The sequence below is a fragment of the Danio rerio genome, chromosome 7, assembly GCF_049306965.1.
Source record: "Danio rerio strain Tuebingen ecotype United States chromosome 7, GRCz12tu, whole genome shotgun sequence".
Taxonomy (NCBI): domain Eukaryota; kingdom Metazoa; phylum Chordata; class Actinopteri; order Cypriniformes; family Danionidae; genus Danio; species Danio rerio.
This window is the reverse complement of record NC_133182.1, coordinates 44,006,358-44,029,926: the sequence shown is the minus strand read 5'-3', so window position 1 is coordinate 44,029,926 and position 23,569 is coordinate 44,006,358. Positions and strand designations below refer to the sequence as shown.

At 36.7% G+C, this 23,569-nt stretch overlaps 1 long non-coding RNA gene across 3 annotated transcripts in view; it reads left to right on the top strand.

Annotated features, from left to right (window-relative positions):
- The window catches only part of LOC110439941 (uncharacterized), a 45,721-nt gene that overhangs the window by 4,902 nt on the left and 17,250 nt on the right, over window positions 1-23,569 (top strand). Inside the window, exon 2 of one of the 3 annotated variants that reach the window (XR_002459249.3) lies at window positions 2,267-2,503. The exons of the other annotated variants lie outside the window; for them this stretch is intronic. This is a non-coding gene — a long non-coding RNA (uncharacterized lncRNA). The remainder of the gene's footprint in view (window positions 1-2,266; window positions 2,504-23,569) is intronic. 3 annotated transcript variants of the gene reach the window in all.

Here is a 23,569-nt window from a genome sequence, read left to right as displayed (position 1 = left end):
GATTTTCTCAACACATTTCTAAATATAATAGTTTAATAACTCATTCTTAAAACTGATTTATTTTATTTTTTGCCATGATGTCAGTAAATAATATTTGACTAGATATTTTACAAAACACTTCTATACAGCTTAAATTTAAAGGCTTAATTAGGTTAATTAGTTTAACTAGGCAGGTTGGGGTAATTAGGCAAGTTATTTTATAATGATGGTCTGTTCTGTTCTCTGAAAAAAAATAGCCTAAAGGGACTAATAATTTTGACCTTAAAATGGTTCATAAAAAATTTAAAACTGCTTTTATTCTAGCCGAAATAAAAAAAATAAGACTTTGTTCAGAGGAAAAAAAAATATTATGAGACATACTATCAAAATTTCCTTGCTCTGTTAAACATCATTAGGGAAATATTTTAAAAAGAAAAATAAATAAAAAAATCAAAGGGGGCTAATAATTCAGACTTCGACTGTATATATCACAAGTATATATATATATATATATATATATATATATATATATATATATATATATATATATATATATATATATATATATATATATATATATATATATATATATATACACACTTACTTTTTGTTTAACTCCGTCTTGTGTTTTAGTTGTGAGAATGCAAAAAAAAATTAAACTGAAGTTGATCAACAGTGTATTCTCCATGCAGCACTGAAGTGACGTTACAAGGGCATTAATGGGAGCATTAAAAATGTTCTTTGGAAAAGTAACTCATAAATTACTTTTAACAGTAATGCATTACTTTTTGATGTTGGTAGTCGAGTTGAGACTTTTTGAATGAAGTAACTGCAACTAGTTACTATTTTTCAGTAACTAGCACAACACTGTTTATGACAAGTTATGTTGCCCTGATAATGTCAAGTTGTCATAACAAAGGCATCTCAAACAATGTCATCTTTGCATTTAAACTGACATACCTGACTAAATGACAGTTAATGAAATCATTGTCATCAGCATGAATGTAAACTCTGTTCATATTCACATTCTGGGTCATGTCATTTTAAGAAAAAGTTTCATGACAGTCTTATAAACACCCCCTTCAAATAAATTGTTATTGTCTAGCCCTGTGGAGAAATTATGCCAAGGTATCCATAATCCTAGACCAGGCCGTATCCTGAGCTGATGCTGTGGTCGTTATGGAGGAGTGAAGTGCATGAGACTGATTCTTAAAAGACCACAGTGACAGATAAGTCCCCCCATTTATCCTGTGAGCCAACCTGATCACATGCCAGTGACCCACTCACACCTGCAGCTTCTTCACAATGGATGTCCAGCGTTCTCCAGCCTCTGGGGCCTAAACTAGAAATAGTAAATAATAAAGAAATAGTCCTGCCCAACAGCGACTGGTTTCTCTCAAGTTTTTTTTTTTTTTTTTTTTTTTTTACTTCGTCAGTTGGAGTTTTTATTTTCCTCACTACTGGCTTGCTTGGATTGAGACTTGTGCAGCAGCGCATCTATTAATTCGCTCTTTATTGTTTGAACGTTCAGCAGTGAAACTTATACCACACTGAACTGACTTAAACTAAACTTCACCTCTGAAATCTGGACGTTACTAGAACTTCTATGTTAAGTGGCTTTGACACAATCGACATTGTAAAAGCGCTATAGAAAAAAAAATGAACTGAAAAAATAAACATGACATGATCTATGTTTTACATAGATTTGTTGCCTTGCATAGCATGTATTATCTATGTACACATGAAGGTAGATTAGCACCACTCTGCAGGTTCTCATGAAGTAAGTGTCCCTATTAAATTCACGTTTTACTTTCCAGTCAGTATAAGTTTGCTATTACAATCAACCCTAATTTTGTCTAACAAAGTGATTTATCACATTTAGCCACCTCGCCATTTGTATGTATGCTGTCATATTTCATTATGTAGGGGGCGAATTGCCACTTTAATAATGGCGGTGACAGAGGAGTAAAAGTTAGCCAGATGAAGACTGATGACAGGCTTAAGCATTGGACATGGCAGTCAGAACATGGTGGAGATTGAATCCGTAACCCTCTGCACCCATAATAAATTATCTCTCTGAAATGGAATGATTGATTTGCAGCGGTGACGCTTGCACCTGGAATGGGGTCTCTGTCTACCCACTCTCAGGGACATCTATGAAACTTTCTCCTTCACCACAAAAACCCCTCTGCTTTTTTTTCTGAGTGAAAGGAGAATATGAAAAAAAAAAATGTGACCAAGCGATTTATTTATTTATTTTTTATTTTTTTTATTTTCCCTCCGACAGCATGGTACAATTTGACAGGAAGGCTCTTGAGATTGTGCTTAAGTCAGTAGCACTGTTCGGCAGCTACCACTGTCTCTCTCTATCACCTCAAGCTTTCAAGTTGCCCTCGCCAGCATTCACTGAGGCATCTGAGGTGTGAGAGCAGAAGAGCTTTGGGCAGAGATGATATGACATCAAAGCCAAGATGGTCAAGAGAAGCGATGGAATTTGTCAGCTGACTCTTCAGGGTTTGAATTGGTGAGTGCACATGGACACCACCCAACACCTTATCACTTCTGCAGCTTCCATGCTTCACACTTGCTGAAATATAACCACACATTCCTTAGCAACAGGAATCCTACCAAAAAAAAAAAAAAAACTAGCTCACATTTCACATACAAGTATCACACATATCAAAAAAAGACTGTTCACTTGATTATAATTAAGCTACAAAAGCTCTTTGAAGGACTTATGGAAATCTTGCTCTCTTTGTCTGCTAGAATTTTTTTGATTTTAATCTGATTTTTAATTCTGCTCTTATCTTACGCTGCATTACCATATCACATTTCCAAGGACAGTGAGAGTCTTTGCTGAACTAGTTAGCTGGAATACTGAACTTGTGATTCCATGCGTTCGAGCTCTTGATAGCTGTCATATTTAATTGACCTATTCACAAATTATGCTCTGGCATATTCTCTGTCCTCCTAACGAATCTCATTATGAGACACCAGTCACTTCTGGGTTATCAATCACTCATACTTGCATGGATGACAGTCGTGTCATGAATTACCATTAGAAATAGGTAAATGAACAATAAAGAAGAACAAAAGACAGAGATAGATAGATAGATAGATAGATAGATAGATAGATAGATAGATAGATAGATAGATAGATAGATAGATAGATAGATAGATAGATAGATAGATAGATAGATAGATAGATAAATAGCAGACCCTCTGGTTTTTTGTGATTAAAAAAAAATCTACATGTCAATGGCAGGGAAACGATTTTCGTTGTTAACTGCAGGGAAAGACAAACACATTTATCGATTTTATGCACACCATAATGCCAGTCATATATGTAAAGCAATGTCCTTCATTTCGGTCACGTCCAGTGGCCGTCATCTTTGAATCAATCTCCGTCTTTTTAAGCTGCTTACTGTACTGTCTGTTTTATTTTCCACGCACAAAATGCCCAATTTGCGCCACTGGATGTCTAATCTCGTTTTTGCATTGACTTCCCACGTAAATCACTCACGCTTCATCCGCATCTGTTCGCTGAATCGCGAAAAACTAGAGGGTATATTTATATTTGTTGTAATAAAAACGAGTTTAGATTTGTCCATGTGTCAGGTTTTGTGACTTATACATCACCATATGGGGCATACGAATAGTGTGTTTGGAACTCAGTTATTGTTGTTTATTTATTTTATTTACACAATTATTATCATTAATTCATTGATTCATTTACATTAATTTGCTGGAAATTAGAACTGAATTTAGAAATACTTTTTAAACAAATCTTTTTGCTTGATTAACAAAGTTAAATCTGTAGGCTAATGGGAGTCTTCTGTGGAGTGCGTACAACACGGTTTCCTCATCCACGAAAGTAAAGAAGTAAAATAAAGAATAAAAGTGAAGAAAAGAGAGAGTAAAGAGGCAGAATGGAGAAGGCTTGTTCTTTATCACGCAGATAAGCGTGATCGTTCAGTTTTTTCACTTACAAAGTCCGCCATGTAAATAGCTAATGTGCCATGGCACAACACAACTGACTCTTAGTGAAGTTTTACAAACTAATTTCGAGAAGAGCATGTGACATGATTGACTGCAGCTGGCCACCCATCTACATTTATTAGTTAGCCAATCAGATCAATCCTAACTCACTATAAGTAGCCGTGCTAGATTTACTCCCTTATATTTGTTTTCCGAAGAAACCCCCCATCCACCCCTTTCTCCTACTTTCCTCCTTTACCATAGGGGAGCTCTCGAGAACCACCTGATCTCGCACTCCCCTCGCATGCTCTATGGACCTGGCGGGAGCCCTGGGCTTAACTATCTCCGAGCTCAGGGTTCTCTCCCAGGGCAGCATGCCAAACCTGCTAACAGTTGTCAAACAATATCTAAGTGTGAACTCTTGAAAAGAGAATGGGAGATGAGACTCTGATTGGTTTAATGCAGGTTATGCTCAAAACACACTCATAACTCATTAAGAAAATAAGCATAGCCCTGTTAGACCATGCATGGTGGCGAAAACTGTATTTTTCTGTTTAGAAAATAACAAAATTGGATTCGGACATGCCCTTAATGCTTTTGCACATTACGCTTTAGCTTTTGCGCCTAGATGGTAAAAACAGAGCCCTATATGTTTCAGATTTGTAACGTTAAAAGTCAGACTTGACCTCAATTGGTGTTTTGGTTTTAACTCGGTGATAAGATGTATGGCATGCTCTATGTAAAACCCTTGATAAATCACCTACTCCCACACAGTATGGCTAATCCCATATGAACAAGTAAATCAGATCTGAGTACAAAGGATGTTTTTGTCTGAAAGAAAGAACAGAGGAAATTGACAGAGCTTGGGAAAAAATCATTGACCTCTGCTTCTGTTAGACCCTTTAAAAAAAACTCATTAAAAGTCAGAGGCACTTTAGTGGCAATGATTTTAACATCAAGTGAGTCCACTGGGGTTTTTCTTATTCCAAATCTTAAATGAGAGATCAGAAACAGTTGGCTTATTGCTTTGTTCTGCTTTAGCTAATTAGCGACGACTAATTTTACATATAACTGTACATATTTCCTCAACATTAGGCAAAACTGTTATCTGTTTATATGAATGTCTCTTGGTTAATTGCTTGTATTAAACAAAAGGAAAGTGCAATTGCAACCGCAGAGAAAAAGTTGCAACATTTATTTTTGTCTTCTTTTAAAACCCTCCTAAAACAAGCCTTGTTTGAAAAAAAAATGGAGTAAATTCTAAAATAACGCTCCTAAACAGATTTAGTAAAATGTAATTCTTTAAGTCTACAAATAAAGGCCAAGGGTGTTCACAGATTTATTTAAATGTGTCCCTTTTTTGGCATAATTTATATGGGTATGTCTAGATGTTCATTGATTGTCATAAAGTCTCTGTACAAACAGGCCTCTTATATTGTAAGCACATCAATTAAAAGACGTGTTAAGAGTACCAAAAGGTGGACAAATGGTCAGGGGTTCTTGTGCACTCTTAAAGCCTTTCCAATAATCCACTAATCTTCCTAATGCATATAGCTGGCTGTCACATTTGCTGTCTCTGTTTCTAATACTGAAATAATACATTTGTGTAATCCATTTAGTCCATAACTGAAGCTACAGTATGCAGGCTACTTCAAAAACACGTTTTTATATTACAATTGCGTATTATGTATTAAATGCTGTTAATGTGTTTGCATTTGTGACTTGAAAGACTTAAATTGTTAATTGAAGTCAAGAATCAAAACCTATACCTTGTTTTGCTAGTTCAAGTATGCAAAAATCTAACAATGAGCTGGATAATAGTAAAAAAGTGTTATTTATTTATTTGTTTGTTTTCTGTAGCTGTAGACTAAAAATGAACTCAGTGACTATGTTTGCACACATTTCTCACGTATAAAATCTAGTTACACTTTATTTTGGTTTAAATATTTTAATTTTTGTAGATTTACACTAATATTTTTCCATTGTTTGTATAACTTTAGCTATATTTATGCCTATATTCCACACTTCTTTTTGACACTTGAACTCTCGAAATATGAGACTCTTGGAAGCTCTACAAAACCTGTTGTAGCTTAAAATGTCTATGCTGATATTTCAATGTAGACTTACAAAAGGAAATAGCTTTGCAAACCAGTCAAGACTACCCTTTTTCACTGCTTGATTAGGTATTCTAGATCATTTCATAACCTTCCCTGATTCGTCAACCCCCTATGATATGCCCATTTTGCTGCTGGATGATGACAATGACAGACCATTTGTCCTTTTTAACAGCCAACGTGCAGTTCAGCTCTGAATTGTATAATGATGCAGCTGCCTACATGTGCAAAAGACAAGCTATTATTAGACCAATCTGCAACAAATCTAATTTCAAGCAGTGTGAGCCCCACATGGAATGCTCATTTTGGGTTATAGCAACATAATTTTAGGATGTCCTTAAGGGCTCTAATCGTCCTAAGCAAAATATAGTTTATATTTTAAAGGTGAGATAAGTACTAGTGCTGATATACTGTAGAATTAGACTTTTTTTTTTTTTTTGGACTTAAACAACTTTATAACTATATGTCAGCAAACTCCTATTAGTATATTAGCACAGAGGTATTTTGTGATTATTTTGTGACTCCCAAAATAACAATATCAGTGACTCGCACCCCCAAATTTCTCAGAGGTGGTTATACATATACAAACATTACGCACACAACAATAGGCCAATATAAAAATGAGCATATTGACAACACAAAAATCAGACAACAAACAAACAAACATATATTTTTGTATAGTCAATATTATTTTGTTAAATGTATTATTAAATAGACTGGTGGGTACAATGTTTTCATGGTGTTTGACATGTTGGGAAATGTGTGTCGTTGGGATATCACAACTGTTGTAAGCGTTTGTATTTGGAGAACTGGGCCTATGGCACCTCTTCAGGCAATTATCATGGTTTTATAAGCTCTTCGGGGGATTATAACAGGTTTATAAGTGAAGACCGGGGCAGCGGGCAGGCATGCCGTTGAAAAAAACGCCCAATTTTACACTATCCGTCTATGTCATTTTTTAGCCGCAAAAAAATAAAATAAAATTAAACCGCCCAACTGGGTGGAAACCGCCCAATATGGCAACACTGCCTGCGACCCTCCAGGGGGTCCCGACCCTCACTTTTGAAACCACTGCATTTGTAGACTGTTAGTGACTGGTTAGGGTTAGTACAAAAAGTTGCAACCCAGGCTCATTTGAAATACATACTCATGACTGCATTTTTGAGAACCGACAAATATGTACCCTAAAATGCGTTTTCTCGCTCTTCTTGTTTTCACAAATCCACTAGAGGGCACCATGTGCATTTGTGACAATCACAAATACGTTACTGTGGTATGTTTACTCGTATGAGTCATTTCTTGTAAATCCACCAGAGGATTTTTTGGGATTTCCTTCGTTTTACTGGTTTTGTGGATCTGTCATTCGTTGGACTCTGCCTCCCAAATCTGTTGCTGTACATAGCTACAACACACGCTACTAAGCATAGCATTCACACTTGAAAAAATGTCACCCATACAGAGGTGTTCAGTGGTCGCCTCACAGCAAGAAGGTCACTGGTTCGAGCACTGGCTGGATCAGTTGGAATTTTTGTGTGGAGTTTGCGTGTTCTCTGGTTTTCCCCACAAGTCCAAAGACATGCAGTAGGTAGATGAATTGGGTAAGCTAATTTGTCCGTAGTGTATGTGAGTAAATGGGAATGTATGGGTGTTTTGCAGTGATGGGTAGCAGCTGGAAAGGCATCTGCGGCGTAAAATATATGCCGGATAAGTTGGCGGTTCATTCTGCTGTGGCGACCCCAGATTAATAAAAGGACTAAGCCAAAAAGAAAATGAATGAATGAACAACATTTAAAGTGGACCACCAAAGTAAGTTCTTCAATCTACAATCTACATTTTTCCAAAGCAACTTGACAAAACAGCTTACAAGTGCACACATTCCATCAGTTCTGATTACCAGTAAGACTGTTTGACAACATACGCTACATGATGAAAGGGAGACATGGATGGATAAATGCTAAAATATCAGTTGGAAACTAACAGCAATGGTAAATACATAACTTATAGCATTGCCAGTTTCTCACTCATCATGTCTTTTGTTGAGTGAAGCTTTTATCAGCTGCACTCGCTAGTGACAATTAGTGTCAGTTGTATGATGTGTGAGGGGGCATTGGAGGCAAGCAGGGGGATCATGGCCCCTGATTGGGAAACAGCCTCTGCGCTGAAGCTGAGAGGTGGATTGGAGCCAGACTCTCCATTAGAGTGCTATGCAAGGTCACTCTGCCCGCCGTTGCCTCTGCCAAGCTGCTTCAGCCCGGGCCCCTGCCGAGGTGGAACCGCAGGCCGCCAGCCAGCTCATCTGGGACACGTCTCCACATACAATGCCAGAGGTCACACACCAGACCCAACCCTGCCATTGTCCAAAGTCGACAGCTTCCCATTGAATGAGTTATGAGTGAGAATGTTACGGCATTTTAAGAAGCTGGAGTTGCGGAGCATACAGTATGCCATTGTGTGAATGAAAAAGACACTGCTGGAGGCGGCTTTTAGAAAAGAGTGGAATAAGTTTAAATTGAAACAGCCTAAAAGTGTCAATGAAAACCTGGATCTACCCTACGTCCGTACTCGCTCAGTTCTTAATAGGACTTTCTAGAATTAAAGAACTGCATTAAACTTTAAAAACTCATCTGTTTATGCTGAGGTTGATAATCGTTTCTTCTTGTGTCTTCCTACACTGTAAAAAATGCTTGATTTCATAAAAATAAATAATGTTGTCCCAGCACAGAGTGGCATGGTGGCTCAGTGGTTAGCACTGTCACCTCACAGCAAAAAGGGCGCTGGTTCAAGCCCCAGCTTGGCTAGTTGGCATTTCTGTGTGGAGTGTGCATGTTCTCCCTGTTGAGATTTTCTTTGGGTCTCCCCTCACAGTACAAAGATATGTCGGTCAAACTTTACAATAAGGTTTATTAGTTAATGTTAATTAATGCATTTACTAACATGAACAAACAATGAACAATACAATTACTACTGTATTTGTTCATGTTAGTTAACGTTAGTTAATAAAAATACAGTTGTTCATTAGTTCGTTAACTCACGGTGCATTAACTAATGTTAACAAACATGGACTTGGATGTTAATTATGCAGTAGTAAATGTTCAATTATAATTAATAAATGCTGTACATGTGTTGTTCATGATTAGCTCATGTTAGCAAATGCATTAATTAATGAACCTTATTGTAAAGTGTTACCGATATGTCCTATAAGTGAATTGGGTTAACAAAAATGGTCCATAGTGTTTGAGTGCTTGTATGAATGCGAGAGTGTATGGGTGTTTTCCAGTACTGGGTTGCATCTAGAAGAGCATCCGCAGTGTAAACCATATGCCGGAATAGTTGGGGGTTCATTCCACTATGGTGACCCCTGATAAATAAGGAGCTAAGCCGAAGGAAATTAATTAATTAATGTCCCAACACATATGTTGATTTTTAATTCTAAAACCTAATCAGGGATGAGGGCATCATGCTATATGTCCTATGTTTGCTGCATTGGTTGTCTTTATATAACAATGTCAAGAGTATTGTCCCTGTTAAATTAAAACAAAAATAAATAAATAAAAAAAATAAGTTAACTTAATCTTTTTTCCATATTTAAGTTTGTCAAAAAATTACAATAATAATAATTTTGTTGATTCAACACATTTTAACTTGTTTGAAAAAGCAACAAAAGTATTTTTTGAATGTACATGTTAAACCCACAAAATACAATTCTAAATTAATTTCTGTTGGCCCATTCTATTGAGAATAACTGTATTTAGCTCATTTTTATTGACAACACAACTCAGGGGCAGGAATGGAAGAGCTGACTAGTTTTTGGGGGGAATCTCTTTATCCACCATCAATGTGCCACCATCATTATTGCGCCAGACCGCACACAACACACCAGCTTACTGGTGGACAGAAGACTGAGAAGATTCATCACAGAGTGATGAAGTCAATTATGATATGGGGATGGTTAGGACGACATGACTGACAGAGTCCAGTGGGCATATTTGGTCAGGATGCCGGGGTTAAACCTCTACTCTTTTTCGAAGGACATCCTGGGATTTTTAACGACCACAAAGAGTCGATTAATGTCTCATCCAAAAGATGCAGTCTAAGCAGTATAGAGTCCCTATCAATATACTGGGGCGTTAGGACCAACGAAGACCGCATGTTGAGCACCCCCTGCTGGCCTCGCTAACACGACTTTCGGCAGCCACCTAGCTTTCCCACACGGTTTCCCATCCAGGTACTGTCCACCCTGCTTAGCTTCAGTTGGCCACCATGTAAGAGTTGCAGAGAACTAGCTGCCAGCCAGCTAGCTCTCAGTAAAATACCAGAATGCAAATCAAATGATTCATAGATGCTAGATACTGTAGAGTGAGCAATGTAACACTTGACAAAATGAACGGTAGGACAACAGAATGCTACTTAATGATCAGTTAAACAGCATGCTAATTGTGCTAATGAATCACAAATAAATGCTAGATGAAGTGATAGAACGATAAATTGAATGAAGAGTTAAACACCAGAATGCTGCTGAAAGATTGCTAGATAAACACACAAGACACTGGATGGAAAATAAAAATAATGAATCGTAAAACAAAAGACTGATCAATAGATGCTAGATAAGGGTTTGGTTGGTTGTCTGTGATATGCAGATGTAACAGTATAATGTCATTCAGCTGAGCAGAACTGGATAGAGTCTGGTTTCTCCCTCGGCACCTTCTCCATTTCTGTCATCTGAAAGCGCTTGGGTTCTTTGGCACTCTTGCCTTTTGCTTGCTTAGTTGCAGTTCAAATAGCAATTAAAATATTCAGTTTGATGGCACTTGAAATTGTTTTATAATGAATGAAATTTACTCAGTAATTTAGCTGAATCAACAGTGAACTGTATTGAGCTGAATAATGCAACTATCATCATTCTACAGCTGCTTGAAGTTGGATTTGCCTAATTTTTGAAAATCATTGACTGTTCATTACTGTGAAGCTGCTTTGAAACAATATATTCTGTATAAAGGAATTTGCAAATAGAGATGACTTGAGTTAAATTGAAAAAAAAAAGATAAATTAAATCAATCAATATGAAAGAAAGGTGGTTTTAATATATTTAATATTATTTAACACCAGTATAACACTTTACAATAATTGTGTATTAGTTAGTAAGAAATAATTATATATATTGAATAACCATCCATAATTCAATACAATGGGTGACGCAGTGGCACAGAATGTAGTGCTGTCGCCTCACAGCAAGAAGGTCGCTGGGTCGCTAGTGTGCATCTCGGCTCAGTTGGTGTTTCTGTGTGGAGTTTGCATGTTCTCCCTGCATTTGGGTGGGTTTCCACTCCGGTTTCCCCCACAGTCCAAAGAGATGAATTGGGTAGACTAAATTTTCCGTAGTGTGTGTGTGTGTGTGTGTGTGTTTCCCCAGAGATAGGTTGCGGCTGGAAGGGCATCTGCTGCGTAAAAATGTGCTGGATAAGTTAGTGGTGCATTCCGCTGGGGCCATCCCGGATTAATAAAGGGACTAAGCCGACAAGAAAATGAATGAATTCAATATTGTGTCGTTGGACTTAATGTGATCTATGGGATGTTGTTCAATGGACCCTTAGCTTTCAAAATAAACCGCTTTTTTTTTTCTAGTTGCCCAAACTTAATTTCTATAATTTTCAAAACAATAGCCTAGAAAATGCTTCTTGATTCAAGACGTTTTAGATATTTGGACTAAAAAGAAGACCTAAAGAACTAGAAATAAAAAGAAAATTAATGTAAGAAAAGCTTTTCTTTGCAATGTATTTCTTCTGTGAACACAGCACTTTCTTCAGTGAAAACCCATTTTTTTAAACATCCAAATGCACTTTTACCAATCTCATTTAGTTTTAAATACTAATAAAACAAAATGTATGGTTTTTAATAGAAATTTACCTCATGTTGAGTTTCCTCTAAAAATGTCTGATATTGATAATGTTGACTCGAACAGATATCTTGGAATCTGGTTAGATGGTAAACTGTCATTTGAAACTCGCATAAAATAATTGCTCAAAAAGATTTAAGCCTGTATTGGTTTTCCTTACGGAAAGAAATGGGTGATGAGTCGGCCTGGTGTAGGGGGTGGGGGGTGCAGTTTCATGTGAATTAATGGAGTCTTCTGGGATAAATAACAAAATAGGAGGGTGGCAGGAAATGGGTGTGAAATATGTGAGACTCCTGTGAAAAATGGGTGTTGGTATGCCTTATTGTTAAAATTTACCATAATTATAATAATATTTAATTAATAAATAATAAAGATAACATGGCAGATGGAGCAGCACGGTGGCGCAGTGGGTAGCACAATCACCTCACAGCAAGAAGGTTGCTGGATCAAGCCCCAACTGGGTCAGCTGGCATTTCTGTGTGGAGTATGCATGTTCTCCCCCTGCTGGAGTGGGTTTTCTTCTGGGTGGTCTGGTTTCCCCCTACTGTCCAAAGACATGCGCTATAGGTGAATTTAATAAGCTAAATTGATCGTAGTGTGTGAATGTAAGAGTGTATTGGTGTTACGTGGTGTTGGGTTGTGGCTGGAAGGGCATACGATGCATAAAACATATGCTGGATAAGTTGGCGGTTCATTCCACTGTGGTGACCCCAGGTTAATAAAGAGACTACCGAAAAGAATGAATGAAAGAACATGGCAGATATTTATATTAAAAGGATATTTTTCCAAACAATAAATTTTAACTAAAAATATAAAGCTCAAAACTGGTACGAGGTAAAAGCAAAATGAAGGGCAAGAAAAAAATGACTGGATGGAGAGTAGGAAAATGCTTGGGATAGCTTTTTATTGGTGGAGTGTCAAAGCTCAAATAAGCTCCTTACCTTGCTGACTCACCAAAGTATCGCCACAGGGGCCTCAGAGCCGTGGCACAAGTGAGTGATCACTGGACTATGGTGGCCAGGCCAGACTGCCTACAGGCCACAATAACACATGGGGGATCCACACTGGAATCTTAGTGAGTGCTGCAAAACCCCTGCAAATGAAACTTCTCCTAATGGTATATATCTTTACAGCAGGAACATGACATTATTTATAGTGCACTCTAGTTTTAAACCTTAAAAATACCTACTGTGACACAAATGAATTAAAAAGGCTTACAGTTAGAGAGAAATTGCATGCATGGCTGTGCAGATTTTAGAAACAAAACTTAGAATTATAGATGCTTATTTTCAATGTGAATGAAAGTTGAATTCAGTTTGACTGAAATTTAAAGAAATTAACATGCTGTATATTTTTTGGAAAAGTAAAGTGATTAAAACCTGCTGACTGGCCGTTTAAAGTTTGTAGATTTACAGACGGAATTCTGTAAATGAAGTGTTGAATAAAAGATGGAAAGACTAATAAATAAATGATAGAACGCTATAGATTGACAGTGCTACATAAATAAAATTACATTTGTTCATTTAGCAGACATTTTTGTTGAAAGCGACTTACAATTGAGGATGCATTCAGGGATTCAACAAAAAGAGGCAATGCACACAAGAAATGCTAGTAATGAAAAGGAACTTGTTTGTGCTCAGAGAATTTAGTGCTGGAGTAAGTTTTTTTTTAAGGAAGAGAGAGAGAAAGTGCTTCTACTGTTGGTCTTGGTTTTATTTACAGAGGTTAACCAGCTCTCGGAATGTAAATGTAAATAGAATAAATGACAGAATTCAAAATGGATGACAAAGATAGTAGGCTAAATGAAACCAACAATAAACAAAATGATTTAAGAATTAGAAAGAACAGTTGGTACATCACTAAAAGAATATTGTTATTGTTATCTCTTGTTGTTGTTTTAGACAATTGGGACTGCACTGAAAGAGAAGAGCAAACATAAATTTTGTTGTATTTTGTACAATGACAATAACGATTCTGATTCTGACATTGGCAAACAGAATTACTGAGTCATAGTCATAGTCAAAATAACAGGCAGGTGGTCACAAGGCAGGCAGCAGACAACATAAAACAAATAAACAAGGCGAGGGCCAAAAAAATAAATAAAAATGGCAAAGCACAACAAAGGTAACGTGTTGTAATGTCACTAAACAGATAACAAGACTCAGCAATGAGTATCTCAAAATGAGCCATATATATGTATGTAATCAGTACTTGAGCAGCATCAGCTGTGTGTTTGCAATCAGTCAGGATCAGGAACCGGTTGTGTGTGTGTGGTGCATGACTGGTTCTTGTAGTCCATTTACCAGCAGATTTATAGTCCCATGTGATCTGTGTTTTTACCAGCGATTTGCACAGGCTGGATTGTGGTGATCGTGACAAAACCAAGGGGTGAGAAAATCTCCCAGAATACACCAGCCACATTGGAAGCAATGTGATCTACAAATTGATTGTTAGAATAGAGGCAAGTCATACAAATCTAAACTAAAATGTATAGGACGCAAAATTTATCCTTGCGGAACTCCAATATTACAGATTTGGTACTGAGCATTATCAAATAATTAATAGATGTTTGATACTGTAGAGCAGGGGTCACCAATCTCGTTCCTGGAGGTCCGTTGCCCTGCAGGGTTTAGCTCCAACTGGCCTCAACACACCTGCCTGGATGTTTCAAGTATACCTAATAAGACCTTGGTTACCTTGTTCAGCTGTGGTTGATTAGGGTTGGAGCTCAAATCTGCAGGACACCGGACCTCCAGGAACAAGTTTGGTGCTGTAGAGTGAGCTATAGTAAACTACTATGAATGGCAAAACAACAGAATGCTTTTGAATTATCAATAGAGGCTAAATAAAATGAGCAGAGGATTGCTGTTTAGAATCCACAGTGGAACAACTGAATGCTAATGAATCCCCAGTGCACATTAAATAAAGTGAGAAATAGAATGCCAGCACACTAGATGCGGGTGAGCAAAAGAAAGCTAAATAGAATGAATAGTAGAACAACATAATAATCCATAGATACTAGGTGAGTAAAACACACTATAGAGAATGAACAGAATGAATGATATAGTGTTCAACAGAATGAATCATTTACATTTAAAACAGATGCTACTGTAGATGGAATGACGGTATGACAGAACATTAGACAAATGACTGATAGAATGCTGGATGAAATGTACAATGGATAGAGATGGATGGATGGTTGGATTCTGACTCAAGTCAAATAAGTGTGAATTAAAAGGGATTCAAATTCTCCTTTTGGAAGTGAATTAAACTCATCAGAAAGATCAATCTATTCATTAACTCGTTTGTTTTTAATCACTTTTACAGATTTGTGTTGATCTGAACAACTCAAATATGTCAAAAATCATCACTGTTTTTACGGAAAACGATTTTGGTGTAAATGAAAAGCTAGTCTGAACTTAAAAAGTTCAATCAAAGGAGATGGTGGAAATGAAAACCTCCTCTCTTCAAGGTTGCCTCGCTGAGAGATGACAAGCACTCATCCTCTTTTCACTGTGCATCTCATTCCAGACGAAGACAAATAAAGCGCTGATTGAAGCTGAGAATGTGAAGATGTGACTGACATGTTTGTATAAATGTTTACACATTACTCCCTCTGATTAGTCACAGCGCTTGTGGATTGGCTCCAAGAGCTGGAAAATACACCTGTGCGCTTGTGTGAGTCCATATGTAACTGCATGTGACTTTTAGCTTGTTCGTCTCCACCCCTTTGAAATCCACCCCATGTCACATAAAATTAGAAAGGGTGCATCTAACAAAGACAACAAGTCTCTCGTGTCAGGGCTGTTTACAGAAATAACACAGTATTAAATTTAGAGTATCCCGCGTTCATAATTTCAAACGCTCCCCTATGAAATATTTAGCGTGACTAAAGGGAAGCGGGGTTGATGTTGGATGTTTTGACATGTGTCTCTGTAACTTGGCTATTTGAGGATGGGAGCTTCAGTCTGTGGCAGAATGTGACAACACAAGACGTTCTGTGCAGACAGATCTGTTTTAGTTTTGCCTGTTCTGTCGGAGCGCTGAGTCACAGCCATGTTTGTACTGACTTAGTATGTCTGTGGTTTTCGTTTTGTAGTTGATTTGTTTGAAGTGACTGCTGAGTAACACCGGGTCCAATTTCATTATCCGTGAAAAACAGAAAATGCTTTTGACACCGTTAGATATGTTCTCAAAAATAGACAGCAGGCAAGAGTAGGAGGACAAATGATCCTAGAGAAGGTATCAGGTATTGTGCGAAATATTGGAAGGTGTTGAGTATAATCATACCATTAGAAATATTAATTGTAATATCACCTATTTACATTCTCATTTATTGAGATGATCAATTGTTAATGCACGTTAATAGCAGTTAAAAGACAGGTAACATTTAAAATAAGGAATTATTTTATTTAAACAAAGCAGAATGGTCTTGCATCATCACCCTGCCTATTAGATAGCTAATCCCAACATATGTAGATATTAGGATTCTAAATAATAATTAGGGACCAAATACCAATGGTGTGAAGGCCCTATTGGAATTGTTTCGTCTCTTTTTCTTCTTCTCTAGAATTTATCACATTTTTGAGGGTCTAAACATGCTCAAAAACTTTGCACAGACACAGAGGTGGCGAAAATGTACATTATCTATAGATTTCAGAAGTGGGTATGGCAAAATGGCTTAACCTCACCACCTTTACATGTTTCATGGGATTGCCATTGAGCTACGTTTCACACATGCATACGAAAACTGGCACATCAAACATGCCAATACCTACAAAAAAGTCTCTTGGGGTAAAATCTCAAACCCAACAGCAAGTTGGATATGTTTTTGCCATTTCCAGGTTAACAAACTTCTCCTAGGGATTTTATCAGATCAACACTAAACTTAGGTATTTGTCGATGCTGAATTGCGAAGAACTAGAGTTTTCGTTGAAGGAGAACTCAGCTGTGCATTGTTTGATCTGCTTTAAAATCCCCATGTTTGATTAGACCTGACCTCAACATGTTTACGTGCCAATATGCTGTTAAAGAAATAGCACCACCCGCTGGTAACAGGAAGTGATCAATTTATTTATTTATTTATTTATTTAAGATCAAGCTTCATTAATCTTAAGACCTTTGTGATGTTAAATTGAGAAACTCCAGTTTTACCAAAGGGCATGTCCATGGCAGACGTATACCGTTCAGTGTACCATGTAAGAGGAAATACTCAGCCAAACAACAGTGAGGCCAGAAGGGGGCGCTCAATCTGTGGTCTGTGGGGGTCCTAATACCCCAGTAAAAGTAAAGCGGACACTATACTGTCAGTCTTTCAGATGAGATGTCAAATCGAGGTCCTGACTCTCTGTGGTCATTAAAAATCCCATGGAACTTTTTGAAAGAGTAAGGGTGTAATCCCAGTGTCCTGGCCAAGTTTCCTCCATCGGCCCTTACCCATCATGGCCTCCCAATCATCCCCATTTACTGAATTGGCTGAATCACTGTCTCTCCACTCCACCAATAGCTGGTGTGTTGTGAACGCACTGGCGCCTTTGTCTTCTGGCTGCCGTGGCATCATCCAAGTGGATGCTGCACACTGGTGGTGGTGTGGAGAGACCCCCCACCACCATGATTGTGATGCGCTTTGGGTGTTTGGCCATACACGAAAAATGCGCTATATACATACACACATTACACAATGTCCAAACTCTCTGACAATTCAGATGTTCATTGAAATTCCTCTCCTGAAGACATTTACGTGCCAATATAAATTTACAATCATAGCGTCACCTGCTGACAGAAGGAAGTTTAGCATAAATCAATGATTTTTACAGATTTTATTCATATTTATCAGCCTAAATTATTATTGTCCACTTTTTTCTGTCATGCTAAGGCCAGCGGGCTCAGGAGCGAGGACCCTTTCATCGCTGCTTGCAGCTTTAATTTGATTTGTTTATAAATTGAAAAGCTTATTAAAAAGCTTTATATTCCGGAGAATTGCGTAATTTGCATAAGGTGATCTAATTGGTTAAAAAGTACAACAATTTTGCTGTGAAATTGTTTTTAAACAAAAATTTTAAACTTTACAGAATTTATTTTATTTTATTTTTTTGCAGTGTGTGAATTATTTTTCAAGCAGCCACAAGAATACAATGTACATCCAGCTGATCAGCTATAATAACAATAATTAATAATGCACTATATTTGTTAATTCACCTGAAAATAAATTTAGAAATAATAATATTTTACTGTTTATTTTAGTTAGCACATAATTGAGTGATTCGAAATATCTTTAAAATTATGTTATTCTTAAAAAATAACTAGGTTATGTTGCTAGGTTATTACATTGTTTTGTTTACTTCTGTAGTCAAATATAATGCACATGCATGCAGCATCGCTGAAACTTTCCAAACGCCACAGCATGCAGCATAAACCAGTGGAGGTAATGTGAAATGACTTCACCTACATGCATGCGCCATTGAATTATTAAGCTCTTCTCTGGGGATAACCGACTGTCGTTATAGTTCCCTCCGTAGCAGTCACAGATAAGCGTGGCTGATTCTTTTTGAGTTTGCAGAGCTTTGGGTGCATGGTGGCGCAGGGAATTCGCTTCAGCGACTGCAGTCAGAGATAAGAGGAAGAAAGGGATATGTAGATGTTCTTTGCTGGGAAAGGATGCGGAAGAAAAGGTAGGCAGAGTGATTCTACATTTCACTCTCCACCAACAGTGTGGCCTGCATAATGATAACTTTCTCAAAGTGAACAAAAGCATCAAAAGAACTGAGAGAAGCAAGGATTATTTAAATACTAGGTGTATTAAAAGTCCTGGTGTGCCTTTCCATCCCTAAAGTCATCCGGAAAGGAGAAAGAAGAAAAAAAAAAAGCAACAAGGCTCAGTTTTAGCCAGCTGAAAAGCATGTATGCACAATGGGATCAGCAGTGTTAAATAGCAGCTGACTAAGAGCCAGAGATAAAAAGGCAGCCGTTCATTCAAGCTAAGCCCGAATTAGCTCATGTCATACAAGAAAGGCTGTGAAAAAGTGATACGACAGTACCCAGCTCTAAATTCCAGCTATGTCACTAGTTTATCTTGAACACACAGTTCCTAAAGTCTGAGTATGGGACATTTCATTCAATATACAGCACCTGCCAGGCCTCCGTTCCCTTTGGATGGATTTTTCAATTGCATTTGGTGTGAATAGTACAGGTATTTTTCGTTGATCTGTCATGCTTAGATGATGAATTGCATGTCTGTCTGTGATAAGTATGTATTTAAAGCTGGCATACGACAGAAATTGTGACTCGTTTTCTCAACAATTGTGAGGTCTACCGAGTGAAACGGCTGAGAACAAGAAAAAACGTAAGCTGTATTTTGTCCATCAGCGACTGATTGGAATAAAAGTGATGTTAGTGAAGTAATTGTAACTCATCATGCTGTTTGACATACATTTACACATCCCCTGATCCAATATGTATTTGAAATATCAGTAACACTTTACAATAAAGGCTGTGCTAGTTAAGTTAGGGACAAATTGCATCCAGGAGCCTGCCTGTTATCGCAGAATAAAGCCCAACATGTTTGTTAAAAAGGTAGGAGAAATTGATGAAATGAGGTGTAGTAAATCCAGCAGCTTTGATCTCCTATTCCACAGGTGTCAAATCCAGTTCTTGGAGGGCTGCAACTTTGCACTGTTCACTTCCAACCCTGCTTCAGCACATTTACCTGTAGGTTTCAAACAATTAGCAACAATTCAAACAATTAGTTTAATTAGGTGTGATTAGTTGGGGTTAAAACTAAACTGTGCAGAGCTGTGGCCCTCCAGGAACTGCATTTGACACTTGTGTCCTATTTAGTGAATGTGGCATACACTTTTTCTCGGGGAAGGACTTCTATACAAGGTTGTTTGGTCTTACTGTATGTAAGACAGAGCCAATTAAAAAAAAAAAAAAAAAAAAGGAAAATAAATGAACCAAGTTCTTCCCTGGAAGTAACATTTTTGGAAATTAAATAGAAATCATACTTGGATTATTATTAGCTTTGATCTAAAGCCTGAACAAACAAATGTGCAAATGTAGATAGTTTCGAGTTCAGGCACTTTTAATGACCAAAGATTGAGAGCTGGTGACGCAATAACCTACATCTATCAATAAACTGCATCACCTGACCTCCCATCAAAGCTTGTTCCCTCATGCTTTAATCAAAGTGACAGGACTACAATCGGACTACAGTCACACATGCCCCAAGAAATTTTTTTACCAGACTGCTAACAATATTGGAAATAATGTTCTATTTCTCACACGAACTGATCATTTTGATTCACAAGACCTGTCTCAAGTGTGTCATCACGAGTCATGACTGTTGATTTGGACTTGTTTGAATGTGTGTGTTTGTGTGTGTGTGTTTATTTTCTCTTGTTTTCTTTTTTTTTACCTAAATAAATCTCCACTGCCATTATATTAATTACCAAGGACCACATATTGAACTAAATATCTTGTTTAATGTTCTGTTGAATAAAAAAAAAGTTGCTTACATCTTGGATGAAATTTTGATTTATATTTTTGTAAACTTTCCTTTTCATTCTGAAAATAACTAATTATTCTAGCTGTAATTGCTATTTTATTTCAGTTAGTTTTTCAGTGACACTTTTAAGTTTAGTTTTATTTTTCGTTTATTGTGATTTTAAGCATTTTATTTCACTTATCAAAAATGTTTTTTGACCAATAACCTTAGTTTTAGTTTTTGTTTACTAAAATAACCTTAAAGTGCACACACACACACACACACACACACACACACACACACACACACACACACACACACACACACTCTGCAGGGTCTAATTTTTAAGAAACATAGAATAACAGAATAAACTGTATCTGATTACTTTACATGTCAGTCATATTTGTTTGCTGGCAGTTCTTAGCCAGTGAATGCTACAATGAAGTCCAAAACTTGTGCTGCAAGTGTGAAGGGCTGGCTATGGGGGACTAGCTTTGCCCTAGACTGGATGTTATTATATATAGGGGAAAGACTGCTATTGCCTTATGCTGTTATGTTTGACATTTAGAAGTTTTTAATATCAATAGAAGTTCTTGATTTGAGATAATATTATCAATATTAAAATTAGGGCTGCATGATGTTGGAAAATCTAGCATTGCAATATATATATTTTTTTATAATGTTATTTTTTTTATATGTATTGCGGTATGAATACAATTTCACTAGATTAGTTACATAACTATTTAGAAAATTTACAAAATTGATTGGAATGATTCTGCTGGGGAGTGCATATGCACAAAATATAAGAAAAAAATCGACAAGCATAGATAAATTCAATAAAGTTATAAAAATAAATAAAATTTAATAAATAGTGTTTTGTTGGTTTTCTAAGAGTCAAACTATTCAGGTATACAGTAATTGAAATATTTAATGTAAAATAATACTGCATTGTCTTTGATTTATATTTAAAAAAATCAATAAAATAACTAGCTATTGTTACCATGTTACACATGGTAGTTTGTTAAGCCTAAAGGCTTTTAAAAGCCTCACACAGTCACAGACATCAAAAAACACTTGCAAAAAGATCAATCAAATGATTGCAAAATAGCAAACACTATTGAGAATGATCACATTGCGATATCGATGCTGAAACGACATATTGTGTAGCCCTAATTAAATAAAATTAAATTAAATTAAATATATCAAAATCAATCAGAACATAATATCCTCTTCAAGATGATCAGCTCATTTTTCTGAGAAACTTTATTTTTGAGAAATCAACTTGTGTTTCATTGAAATAAATTCACAGTAGCTCATCTTTATTTAATTTAAAGTTGTTAAAACTAAAGCTAATGATGAGATGTTATTTTGTTGTGATTCAATAATTTTTTATTTTTATTATTATTTTTTTATTGTCCATTTGGATTTTGCTTGCCTTTAAAATCAGTAAAACAGACATTAACCTTTCATTAAACACATAAATAGGTGGTGCTAACAAACAAATCAATTTGGTAAATATGAACTGATTTCTTTCAATCTCAACCCCCTCCACGTCCTTTACTCTCTCACACATTGATGCTGCATGGGGTTGCTATCAGTAAGGGACGTTTTTGTTCTGACCTCCTTCTGTTAAACGAGGAGGGGTTGTCCTTGGCGGGATGTGTACGGGACATGGATGCATAAAGTGTATTAAAAGCGAAGTGCAAAGTCCTGAAGGTTAATTTACTCTTAACTCTTTTTAAGTATCTGTCTGTGGGGGCTTCATTAGGGTGACACGCTGGATGCCAGAAAGGACGAGATTAACATTGCAGGGAAGGCATATTTCCCTTTCAAAACGTCTGTCCATCCATTCTCACTCTAAAAATGGGCGGCACAAGCGCACACACATTCAACATCTGGAGTCGACTATAGTTAAACCTCATAATGGGCAAGGACAGCCCAATGGCAGTGGGAAGCAGCCAACAAGGGAGTTGTTTTTATTTTATTTTTTATTTTTTTTGCCCCATTGTGCTTTTAATTAAACCCATGTCCCATTTGTATCTGTCGCGATATCCTTGGCTGAAAACAATTACAAGGGAAATACTTGATTGTGGTCACACTCCAGGTACATATTTTGCATTATGCAGCGTGCGAACACTATCCGACTTTGGAGCAATATGTCTTTTTGGTAATCAGCATTGTCATTGCATCTCATTACAAACAGAAAAGCATTTCCGATGGCAGCTTCTAAAAGTTGATTCTCATAATTAAACAGCTTGGCAATCATACTGTCCCTAAATGAATGTTACCATTTCGGCTTCACTGCTTCAATGCATTGATGCTACAGTTTATCATATTTTGCTCTGTCTCACTTTTCTAATTCATAAACTATTGAAACAAGATGGGATTTTATTGCCCTTTAATGATGCACTGCCGAGTTGGTGTCTTATCATCATGTACGGTCAGACAGTATAGAGAAATGTGAGAAATGATGAGTCAAGTTATGGTGTTACATGTTCATTTATTTGGTAATTTATATTTGTTATTTGTTTGCCCTCTAGAGTTTTGTATTACCGGTTTTGTTTAATTAAGTAGATTTCTCTGCACCTGTGGATCATGACAGCAGGCATATAAGAACCCACACTGCAGAGTTGTGCTCCCATTTTGTGTGTAACTTTATTTTTGTCAATTCCTCCCATACTTTGTTATAATTATGCTTTTATTGTAATAAACTCCCCTAGACTAGATTCATTTGTGTTTTCCCTCATTTGTGTTATGGCTGTGGCTGTAACATATGACAAACAAGGCTACATTACATGTACAGTTGAAGTCAGAATAGCCCCCCTTTAAATTAATTATTTTTTAATTTTTTTATATTTCCCAGATGATGTTTAACAGAACAAGGACATTTTCACAGTATGTCTGATTATATCTTTTCTTCTGGAGAAAGTATTATTTATTTTATTTTGGCTAGAATAAAAGCAGTTTTTAATTTTTAAAAGCCATTTTATGGTCAAAATTATTAGCCCCTTTAAGCTACGTATTATTTTTCGATAGTCTACAGAACACACCATCATTATACAATAACTTGCCTAATTACCCCAACCTGCCTAGTTAAACCTTTAAATGTCACTTTAACTTCTA